This window comes from Pantherophis guttatus, chromosome 2 (genome assembly GCF_059756535.1).
Source record: "Pantherophis guttatus breed Tessera chromosome 2, ASM5975653v1, whole genome shotgun sequence".
Taxonomy (NCBI): Eukaryota; Metazoa; Chordata; class Lepidosauria; order Squamata; family Colubridae; genus Pantherophis; species Pantherophis guttatus.
In genome coordinates this window covers 230,219,065-230,231,768 of record NC_142064.1, presented here as the reverse complement: position 1 = coordinate 230,231,768, position 12,704 = coordinate 230,219,065, and the positions used below count along the sequence as shown (strand labels likewise).

At 37.4% G+C, this 12,704-nt stretch overlaps 1 long non-coding RNA gene across 2 annotated transcripts in view; it reads right to left on the bottom strand.

Moving 5' to 3' along the window:
* LOC117673919 (uncharacterized) overlaps window positions 1-12,704 on the bottom strand; it is a 111,963-nt gene that overhangs the window by 35,004 nt on the left and 64,255 nt on the right. For both annotated transcript variants that reach the window (XR_009621611.2, XR_009621610.2), the window contains one exon: window positions 7,088-7,191. This is a non-coding gene — a long non-coding RNA (uncharacterized LOC117673919). The remainder of the gene's footprint in view (window positions 1-7,087; window positions 7,192-12,704) is intronic.

Below are 12,704 nucleotides of genomic sequence, written 5' to 3'. Positions count from 1 at the left end.
CCGGGGGGAGCTCATTCCATATAGTAGTAGTATATTATGTAAAAGGTAAATTCCTATTTATTATGCAGTGTTCATTTGCCATGTTGGAAGAGACATAATACAGAGAATAGGTAGTCCTTGACTTACAACAATTCATTTAGTGACTGTTTGAAGTTACAATAGGACTAAAAAAGTTAGTTATGACCAGTTTTCACACAAGCATTGCAGCATCCCCATGGTTAAATGATCAAAATTCAGATGCTCGGCAATTGACTCATATTTATGATGGTTGCAGTGTCTGAGGGACATCTGATCACCTTTTGTGACCTTCTGATAAGCAAAGTCAATGGGAAAGCCAGATTCACTTAACAACCATGTTATTAATTTAACAATTGCAGTGACTCACTTAACCACTGTGGAAAGAAAGGTTGAAAAATGAGGCAAAACTCAATCACTGTCTTGCTTAGGAAGAGAAATTTTGGGCTCAATTGTGGTCGTATGTCAAGGACTAGCTATATTTCAGAGTTTACCACTGACTTACAACAGAGAGAAACATATATCTGTTCTAAAGTGAAACAATCCTAGCGGGCAAATTAGTTTTGCTAAAACTTAAAATTAAGGGATTCCTGCCTTATTGACACCTAGATTGACACAGTGTCTTGACTTAGATCGTGCCTTGGAAACTCTGGACTTTTCTTGCTTCATGAACTCTCTTACGTTGTGGATTTAAATTTGGCTGGTGTATTTATTTTGATTGAGAAACTTTTAAGTGCCTTGTGGACTCTTTGGCCATTGCTCTGTGGACAAGCATTGGTCTGCTCATGGTTGGATTTAATTGGGACAGTTTTGGGTGTTTTGGTGAAGGGAAATGCTGGGGAATATTAATAAACTCACTAAACCTCAGTTAGGTGTGTGTCGGAGTGAGAGGGACGGCACAGTATTTTAGAATGCTTTCCTTTAGTTGGAAGGTTAACTCTACTTGATTGTAGCTACTTTTTGATGATAACAACCTAAACCATCTACAACTCTATATAGCTGAACTCTATATAGCTCAGCTCTATATAGATGAGTGGACAGTACGTAGTTTACCAATTTGGTACCTTTTCTGTGTAATATACACAGGTTGGAGGTGAACAATACTAATTCATGTGGTTTCTGTACATGCAATCCTCAGCTCTGAAAAATGTAATCTACAGCTTGTATTGTTATGAAAATGGGAGCTATGATTTGTATTATTAGGGAAATGGAATCAATGGCTTTCATTGTTTGAAGGTGTGTACAAGTTTGCTGCAATGCTATTACATAAGTAAAGTATGAAGAAACTGAATGCACAGCTAACTCAAGACCCATAAATATTAATTATCCACTATTAAATGTATCACCTCAATATAGAATATAATAAGAATGTTGAACTGAGACGTCTCCAATCTGCTTGCTTAACCTTCTACCTTATTTACTTAATGAACTGGGGCTGCAATTCTCAGAATAAACCAGATGCCCATTTTAAGTAATGCCCAGGAATTTTAGACATTGCAGTCCACATGGCACTTTCAGGAAGGTGCTCTATTTGAGAAAGACTGGGTTATCCCTATTATCACAACTACAATGTTATTTTATTCCTCAGACTAAGTATTAATGCATTTATAGTTTTGAATTCGTAACTTTGGAATGCAGATATATGATGTGCCTAGATTTAAAACGAATCACTGTACATTTATTTCAACTGGAAGACTGCTCATGTGTAACTAAATTCCTATTTGTTGGGAGAAGGTATTATTTTTGCATATAAATTTTAATTACAGGGTCGAAGCTGTTGCATATATTACGATCCTCCCTCTGATGCTGCCTTAAGCTATTTAAACTCCTGTTAGAATGGTATAAATTGTCCTTTGGGGAATATTGAATTAGAAATCCTGTTCCTTGTTTAAATTGTCATGGAATGCATCAGCTCTTATTTACAGCACATCAGTAATAGAGTTATATTAATTTAAGCATCAAATAAAATTATGCAATGAATTGACCCTCTGAGTATTTTTTTAAAAAGGATATATGTTGATTTTCACATTTAGGCTAATGAAAATAGATTTTAAATATATATTTTATTAAGCATTTACAAAATTCTGTTTAATCTCCTGAGTCCTGCTGGAGAAGGGCGGTATAAAAATCAAATAAAATCTAAATCTAAATCTAAATCTCAATTTTTCAATTTTTCAATGAAAGCTTTGCATGTTTGAACAATATATCTTTGCATATATAAAAATAATTACAGGAGTATGCATAATATTATTTAATAATATTTATATTTGATGTGTATAGGGAGTGGCATGGTGGCTAGTGGTGAAGGCAATCGCCTCTCACTCAGAAGGTTGAGAGTTCAATCCTAGGGAGTGGAATATGTTTCTCTCCTATCTGCTGTGAACTTTGCCTGGCATCAGGAAGGGTATCCAGCCAATAAATACTCAGCTCCATCCAGTCGTCCTGACTCTACTCCAAATTAAGGGGTTGCGGGGTCATAAAAAGGGAGTTTTATATATGTTATATATGTATATATTATTATAAAGTAATAATAGTTTTATTGTGGAATTTAACCCCATCCTTCTATTGATTCCAACATTCAGACCGGCTTGCAACAACAAAAATGACAACTGTAAAACAGAACAAAATCACCACCACCAGCAGTAGTTAAATGCAAAATCAAGCTTTATAATAATTGACAAATGAAAGCCTGCTGAAATAGCAGGAGAGCAAGAGCAAAGCCACATTTCATTACACAGAAATCATGCAGGAGAAAGCCTTTGCTGCTTATCTAATAGTTGCCCTTCTGGCAGCAGGAATATGTTGAGAAGGATTGCTCATGCTGATCTAGGTAATCTAGGTAATCAAGCACGATTAGAGCAGCAGGAAAGGAAGGGAGTTCTGCATTTAACCAGTCACTAAGTCATTTACGATTGCAACTTTAGGTGAGATAAAACATGTAGAAGGGTAATGAAAAAACAAACAAATATTTTAAAAGTTAATAGCTGGTTAGTAGATAGTGCAGGTCTTTCAGATCAGGCATCATAGGTGTTGTTGCTTTGCTGCTTTGATCAGCAGTTTGGCTGCAACATTTTCGTACCCATTGCAATTTCTTGGACACTTTTCAAAGATTGTCCCACAAAAAGCATATCTTGGTGGTCAAGATACAGAGATACCCTCCAATGAGGAACATGACCCCCTGTGCGATCGGCTCTATCTCTCCCAATCTTTTAGTTTTAGTTATAATCTGCATTTTAATTGCCATTGTATTGATTACACACAGAGACACACATATACATATACATATATTCATACACATACATGCATACATACATACATCAAAATAAAACTACATCTATCTATATAGTTTTATTTTGATGTTGCAAGCCACACAAAGTCGCCTTGAGATGAGATGGGCAGCAAACATATTTAATAAATAAAGAAATAAATAAAAATTATAACCAAAGCATGGATAACTTTCATTGACCAACTCGGGAAAGGCTGCAGCTGCCACACTAAAGAATAAGAATACAGGCAGTTCTTAGATTACGATGGCAACCTAGATCAAAATTGCTTTTGTTATGTAACAATCATAAAGTGTGATGTCATATCACTATGTGTCTTATGGATAGAAATGCTGGCCCAGTTGCCATGTTTGTCACCTAACACGACCTCAGCTTTCAACTTCTTGCTGGCTTCTCCTTTAACTTTGCTTGTAAGAAACTAGTAGGGAAATTCAGAAATTGTGAGCTCATGACTGTGGCTCACTGAGCGATTATAATTTATTTATTTATTTATTTATTTATTTATTTGCCACCCATCTCACCTAGAGGCAACTCTCTAGACAGAGAGGGAGTCAAATGCCTGGATTTCAATCACATGATTGTAAAGATGCCATGATAGCCATATCTCCAAGGTCCTGTCATAAATCTCCCATGTTCTGTGCAAAATTAAATGGTTGTTGAATGTCCGCTCATAATCCAAAGGCCACCTACACATATATGCTCCTCACCACTTGCAAATCTAGGGACAGTTGGAACTCAAAAGGCTACCATGCTCAACCGTATCAAAAATCACCAAGAAGTCCAATAACAACAACAACAAACACAATTAGGGTCAGCCATGACACATCTAATATATGGCATAATTCAAAATGAGACCAAGCAGATTCAAGACCATATCCTGGATGAAATTCTGACTAGAAAGGTAGAAATAATCAGTTGCATTTAAAGCTGCAATATGCAAATGTTCTTAGTCACTTTACCCAAAAATGATATATGCAAAAATATTCTAGGACAAAGATATTAAAGATATTCTAGGACAAAGGACTTATAATAGGAGTGTCAAACTGATGCCTTTGGGCCAGATGCATCACACACAGGCCACACCCACCCAGCTCCGCAAAGGCAAAAAAGTTATGCTATGTCATGATACGTTATGTGACATGATCAAGTTTGACACCCATGACTTATACAGTAACATTCATTCTTAAAGCATTCTTAAAACACTTTCCACATTCATGGCTGTATTAATCACCTTCTGTAAATGGAGCTAATCCCAATTTTGTTGACCTAATCAGTTATGAAGGACACAGGGGGTCAACAAAGTTGTGGTCCTCATCTTTCTACATAGCCACCCTACATCATCGACACTTACAAGCTGGAAAACATCCTCAAGGAATCTAACAAGTCCCTAGGTTATGTCACAGCAGTGCAGTTAAACTCAAGATAAATTCAATGAACTTTCTCTGCTAAAAATGAAAATTATTCACAGAAACCTTCTGACCCATCTTGCTTCATTCTTCCATCATGATGGAGGTAATGCAACATAATTGTAATGTTCTCATGTTCTTATTTTGTATTGGGTAAGTTTGTGAGCCACCAAGAGCTATTTTGATTGTGCTAGTATCTTTAAATAAATATGCCTCACTAGCCTTTTCAGTGTACAAGCAATGGAGGCTGCTATCCCCAGTGGAATGAGAAGTGCAATTTCACCAATTAATTTTTTTGTTGTTGAAAAAAATGTTAGTATTTGCAAATGAAACCATATGCATTTATTTGTCTTTATTTTGAAACATATAAGCTGACTTTTCTCTAAAAGACTGAAGCAGCATACGTGGAAAATCTCTTCAACAATATCCCCGTAAAGTATTTTGGACTAGAGATTTATATATATATATATATATATATAATATATATATATATATATATATCCCCCTCCCTCCCTCCCTCCCTCTGTCTCTCCCCCCCCCCAAACTGACATCTGTGGTCTGCAATGACTATTATGGCAGCAATGGAGTAGTTGAGGTGAAATTTAATACTTCTAGTCTTTGGGAAACTTAAAGCGTTCAATTTGCTTCTTAACCCTTCTTCCTATCAAACCAAGGTTGGAGTGTAATTCATCTTAATTTCTTAATGGTTAAGCATATTTTTTTTTTATTGCAAAAGTTTTACAGTTACATTTTCACCCCTTTTTTTTTCCCCTCCACCCCCCCAAACTTCCCCATCTCCCCAACCCTCCCTAACCCTCCCCTCCCCCCAGACTTCCCTTTAATATACTCATAACTCGTAAAAAAAACACACAAAAAAACCCTTAATATGACACTTAAGTATAAACTTGAACCCCTCCCTCCCCTATATAATTTTTCTTTTTACCTCATTACATTAAAATATTTCTAAAACATTATTTTTAAATAAAAGCTATTTGATACTTTCTAGTTTGATATTTGTTCTGAACATATTCTATCCATCTTTTCCATTCCCATTCATAAGTCTCTTGTGAGCAATCTTTTAAGTATGCTGAAATCTTCGCCATCTCTGCAAAACTGGCCATCTTCAAAGTCCATTCCTCAATAGTGGGCAAAGCTTCATTTTTCCAATATTTACCTATCAACAATCTTGCTGCTGTTATCATATACAATATCAGTTTTGTTTCACCCGATGTAAAACCCTTAACTATACCCAATAAAAACAATTGTGGAGAGAATTGAATTTTTTTCTTCAAAACATTCTGCATGACCCACCAAATTTTTATCCAAAAAGCCTTAACTTTCCTACAGGTCCACCAAACATGATAATACGATAATGGTTAAGCATATTTTGAACTCCCCCCCCCAAAAAAACCACATGTCAGCTTGAAAAGTTGGTGTGTGTGTGTGTGTGTGTGTGTGTGTGTGTGTGTGTATACACCAGTAGAAAATGGAACAGGAGAAATTTTCTCCTGCTCTACCTCAATTGTAGATGATTAGCAAAAATATTTCCCAGTGCCTCAGCAATTTGTTGGAAGTGTGGAAAGGAGGTCGGCACCTTCTTTCATATGTGGTGGTCCTGCTCGGAGACAAAAAAGTTTTGGACAAAAATACGAATTTGGCTACGAGAAATAGTGGAAGAAAATATAAAACTATCCCCCGAAATCTTTCTATTAGGAATGATGGGAGATGGATTCTCTAAGGACAAGATACAATTAATTATACATGTTATAACAGCGGCCAGATTAACCTTTGCAAAATACTGGAAAGATAAACAAACCCCTCCAGAGATGACAACAATAAATAAAATTCTAGAATGCGCAGAAATGGCAAAATTAACTAGTGTTCTTAAAGACGATGAGAATTTAAAATTTAAGGCAGTATGGGAAAGGTGGTACAAATGGTGGAATAACAGAACAAGACTATAAGGATGTGTCTATTTCCAATAATGATAGATTTGAAGATACTTGATGTGTACATAATGTATATATGTAATCGCACGATACCTCAGATGTTACCTGAGATTTGATGTTTTCTTTTTTAAATTTTTTTTAAAAAAATCAATAAAGTATTGTAGATGATTACAATGACCTCTTTATGGGCCAATTTGTATGTTGCACTAGAGCAAAATCTGGCAACCAGCTTGCTCAATTTGACCCTTAGTCTTTTAGCTTACATGTTGGTAGAAGCAACTCACTGGCTCTCATTTAGCTACCAATTGTATAAGACCTTATGCAATTGAGGATCAGGCTACCTGCCATTGTTGCCATTATAGATCTGGTTGACATTAAGATCATCAGAGGTATATGCCATGACTGAAAAAAATATCATTTTGCAATTACTCACAGTTAGGAATGGACTTGTGAATTTTCGTCCCAGAAATTCATGGCTGAGCTATGATTATATCCTTCAGGCAACTCTGCAGACCTTCCTCTCCACTTAGGTCATGCCTGTGTGAAGATTATAGATGAGTTTGCTTTGACAGTTTTTCTTCTTTTCCTTCCCAGCCATCTTTAGTTTCTTTTAAATGTCTTTATTGTGTTTTATTATATTAGTTAACGTCAGTTTATATTGCAAATATTTTTAGCAAGAAAGCTACGCTAGATGCTGCCATGTAGCATCCGTGACCAAATATGTTCCTACTAAATGCCTCAACCTGATATTTATTTGTTTATTGGATTTGTTGGAGGCTAGGATATGAGCTGACACTGACACATAGCCAGCCAACCAAATGAGAGATTTTATTCTGGACACTAAGTTACTTATCCTAATAAAATAGTCTGAGATAATATTATATGCAAGTGAAAATATTGACAAAATCAAGTATGTATAGAATAGTGCGTACAGATAGATAATGTAAGAAATAATCTACGTAATTTTCTCCTCCTCAACTCAATTTCCCTCACTTTCTACTTATACTTTATTATAACTTCTTCTCCCTCTCCTTATCAAAATTATGGCACTGGAATGTCTGTATTTATCTGGTTGCCTTGCTGCTAAAAAATAAATATTAAATTCGTATGTCACCGATCTTATTGTGAAAGTGACTTATCTCACAAGCAAATTTCAATAGAACTTATTTGTACCCATGGTGGAATTCAAATTTTTTTTACTACCAGTTCTGTGGGCATGGCTTGGTGGGCATGGTATGGCTTGGTGAGTGTGGCTTGGGTGTGGCAGGAAAAGGATACTGCAAAATCTCCATTCCCATCTCACTCCTAGGACCAGAGATGGTATTTGCTGGTTCTCCAAACTACTCAAAATTTCCGCTACCGGTTCTCTAGAAACTGTCAGAACCTGCTGAATAGCACCCCTGATTTGTACCACTCTACAGATGCCTTCTAGCATTTCCCCTCTTCAGCTTACTTGTTCAAAGTCTTATGTCTAGTCATCTGCTTTCTGCCCCCCTCCGACTGCCAAAAAATTAATAATCTATAACCTTGGCACAGAACCAGCCACTTTCCTTCAGCATGACATTTCAAGAGGCCACAGAATTCATTTTTATCTCACTGCAATCATGTAACTTTTGCTGGTGTGCAAGCATAAAACATCCATGGGGCAAGTAATAGTGTGTATATCATAAGACATGAAGAATGTAGCTTTAAAAAGCTGACTTAAAATAAACAATTCTTATGGCCCTCTGGAAGAGCTCCATCTTAACACTCATTGGGAAAGCTATCAGTACCACATCTGATCTAATTTATAGAGAAGGTTGTTTCACCTCATAGGGGCCACGATGAACAATTGCCTCCTTATAGCTTCAGCCTCACCTAATTTCACAGTAGTGGGGAGTTGCAAGCAATTTTTCCTCAGTTGTTGAGAGTTGTGAGGTTTTGCAGCAGCAGCATGATATTTAAGAAGATCAGTGTGAGAGCTTGTTCTAGGCTCCCTTAACATGTAAGGTGTCCTTTGGACAGGTAGGCAGAGTGTATGGATATGGGTGCAGGTTGATGAATATGTTTATGGGTGTATGGATAGGACATGGGAAGGCTGCCTATATATGGAATCAAAACATTCATACATGTCCATGTGTTTACTGGAAGGTAATTTCCAGAGGTGGGATTCACTTACCTTCACTACTAGTTCGCAAATATCACCTTCCATGCATGCTTGGCCTCACATACATTCTTTTCTCTTGCACCCGCCTCCTGTGCATGGCCTCCAAAATATAGCTAAATAGGACATCATTACGTTCGGGTGGGTGGGCGGGGCCTACTGCAGTCGGCGCTACCAGTTCGCCCAAACCGAACAGAACTGGATGAATCCCACCACTGGTATTTTCCCAAAGATCTGACTTCTTGACTAATTCTTGAGGAATACTTTCTATTACAGCAGCTTTTCCATTTTGAATTGCGATGTCTTTTCTACTAACATAACGCTCAACATCTTTCCCCCAACCTAGGACATCAAGATTCAGAGCCATTCTGAATGATTGAACTAATCAGACAGGACAGGCAGGCTAATTATAAATGAGAGCCCTTCTATTTATTCCCAAGTATCTTGCTAATCAAGAATAATGGCAAGGAAAAATATCTAGCAAAATGCTTGAGGCATGACCTTTGGAGAATACACTGGAAGAAAGGTATTCCTCAAAATTATAATAGATTGGTTTTAATAATAATATAATTGTGGAAATCATGATATTTTACTAGGATGGGAAACATTGCAAATTGTTTTCATCATAAAATTAGTAGTATCAATGTGGAATCCAAATGTTTTATATTGTTTATTTGTGGACTCCAACTGGCATATTTGAAGGGAAAAATTAAAAAAAAAACCAATTGCTTAAAAAAAGATGAAAACTCTTGTTGTGGGTGTGATGTAACAAGTCAAAATGCAGCCCATGTGAGAGGACATAATGCAATTTTGTTTCCTTTAAAGACAGGAGGTTGCAAACCCTGGGGCATATATTCAATAATTTGCATTAACAGATTTGATATTTAAAAAGTGAAAACTAAGCAAGGCACAGGAAGTAAGGTTAAATAAATGTGTCATTTTTTGTCATTTTCTCAATTTCACTCGCTCTTAGCTTGTTCCAGGTAATGCAGAACATTTGTTATTAATTGCTGAACACTGTCCAGGGTCACTTTGGGAGAGATGGGAAGCCATATAAATTAGAGACAGATAGATAGATAGAGTTATTTATCATCCCATTCCACCTTTTTAATCAATGATGGTTCAACATTAAGTTAAGGAATTTCATCTTCTTAACTTACAATGTCAGAGAAGAAAGAGTCCAGGTTATTCATTCCAGACCTATGTTGCAACATTCCCAAAACTTGTCCATTGCTCTTTTCTATTGAATCATTTCCAGTTCACTTGATCCTCTCCTTCTTCCAGGTACTTGACAATAATAACGCTATTGTTTTTTCCTACCCGGAAATAAGATAACTTTATGCAGTGTTATCTAGATGTTGCAAGAGCCAATTGGTAGTAGTTAAATTTTGAAACTTGGGACTGGGAGTTCTAGTCGTGCTTTAGGCCTGAAGGCCAGCAGTGTGATCTTGAGCTAGTCACTCTCTCTCGGCCCTAGGAAGAAGGCAAGGACAAATCTCTTCTGAAAAACCTTGCCAAGAAGTCTTCAGGGACTCTCCAGATAGCTTGAAAAGTCAATACTGACATGACTTCCAGCTGACGACATGGTGCTATCAGATGTGAAAAGCGGGGTTCCACAAACTCTCACTGGATCTCTTCGTTGGAGGGACTAAGGGGCTAAAGTCATCCTGTAGGGGTGACGAAGAGTGGAGGAGTACCCTGCAGATCACGGAGAGTGGCGGCTGTCCTCCTTGATCCAGGGTTAATTCCCTCTCATCTGATGACAAATAGTAGAGGCAGCCATTATGGCTGTCGTGAAGCTGGGGCAGCCAAAGAAACTGAAGAAACACTTGCTGAGCTGGAGCAGTGTGGATGAACGGTGACTTTTTTTTTTTACTTGAAACCTACCCTAAAGAAAATAAACTCTGGAAAAGGGACTTTTTGAAGAGTTTGTTTAAGCATTGAACAATTATAGAGAGAAAAATCTTAGACCTGAAAGAAAAGGATATTAAGAAGAGAGCACAAAACCTTTAAAAACACAGAAAGACTGGATCTCTAATTTTTATTGGCAATAAGACATTTTAAAATACTGGAATTACTTGTCAGAATACAAACAGAACTTGCTAGAATCTATGCAATGTTGAAGTTAAATGGAAGGCACCATCTACTGGTGTATGGAATACATTATATTCCTACAACCCTGAGAAAAATACTGATAAAACAGAGGAGACAGTGGAAATAACACCTGGAGGACTGCTGTGCTATCTTTATACTTATCTATTCCATGACTACTGGAGCTCTTACATTGAAAATGTGAAAGACATATAAGTAAAGTGACTTTTAAATAAAACCATATTTCTGGAGGAGCAATATCAGGACTGAGTAAATGGTTTCCAGATCGACTTTCTGAGAGCAAAAATAATTGAGACTCTGGGGCAGTGATAGAACATTGATAGACTACTGAGTGATATTTGGACTTATTGAAAAAGAAGGCAAGATGTTTCAGCAGGGGGAAATAAGTGGGTTGCAAAAAGAATTGGTGGTGATGTTTAAAAGCATTCATGATACTATGACAAGGAATCACTGGAAGATAATGGACTTAATGAATAACATAAACGGGAAGTTAGAAAGTGCTCCACAAGGGATAATGAATAATGATAAAAAAGCCCAGGAAATAGAGGAGAGAGTGGAGAGACCAAGGGAAAAGACAGAACTAAATAAACAAACAAGAAGATAAGAAGGAGAAGGTAATAAAAAAATATGAAGCAATTCAGAGAAAATACATGCTAAAAGACCAAAAAATGATACTAGATAAACAGAAAGATATATTTGAAAAGAAAATGGAGAGTTGGACAGATACTCTGGAGGTTTGGCAACAAAAGATGATAGAGATGAAAGAAATACTTAAATTAAACAGGAAAGGTGTAGATAGAGAAGAAGACCCAAGGTAGGAATTTGGGAGGCAAGTCAAAAAACGAATAAGAATTGAAATATTAAAATGGGCAGAGATGATGGATAGAAGAAATGTTTTGTAACACAAGAGTGGCTTTATTAGGAGCTAGAACAGAACAGAAATAGGGGGAATATTATTATGCATACTTTTATATAATATATTAAAAGTAATAGCTAGATATATCCAGCTGATTTTCAGGCCTTCCGAGCCCACCGGAAGTCAGAAAATGGGCCATTTCTGGCCTTTGGAGGGCCTCTGGGCTCCACGAAAGGCTCCAAGAAAGCCTCTGGGGCCTGGGGAGGGCGAAAAACGCCCACCGGTAACCTTCTTGCCATTGCGTGCCAAAAGCGGCGGTAGTGGGGGGGAGACATGCACATGTGCTGGGGGCGGGTGCAGGGGGGAATTGAATTATAAGTGTGGGCACATGCCTGCACAACACCCCCACCCGCGTTCCCCTGCTTTTGGCACGCGACGGCAAAAAGGTTAGCCATTACTGATCTAGACAGTGTCTTCTAAGTGACTGCACTTGTACACCAGGATATTATCAGGAAAGGAAAGGTAGAACCTATAAACATCACTAGGAACAGCAGGGAAGACTAGACACAAAGGTAAATGCTACTCCTCTGCAAGTGTAAATATGTTTTCAGGAGGATCATCTCATCCTAAAACAGAGCTGAGCCCAAATGATCATTTGAAATTCTTCAACAAACTCAAGGGCAGAGAAATTGGCTAGATGATTCAATTACATTTCTCCAGAAGAAATTGCCCCATAGCTTCTGAATGGCTAGAATCCCCTTAGGAGTGACAGCAGAAGAGAAAATCTTTGCTGGGGAAAGTATCCTCTAGATGTCTCCCCTAGCAATGCAACAGATGGCCTTGGAAAGGTGAAGTCCCCTGGAGGAGGGATGTCAAAGGAAAAAAAAAATAGACATTCCCAAAATGCAGTCCTTTTGTCTATCTCACAGCTCAGTGAGT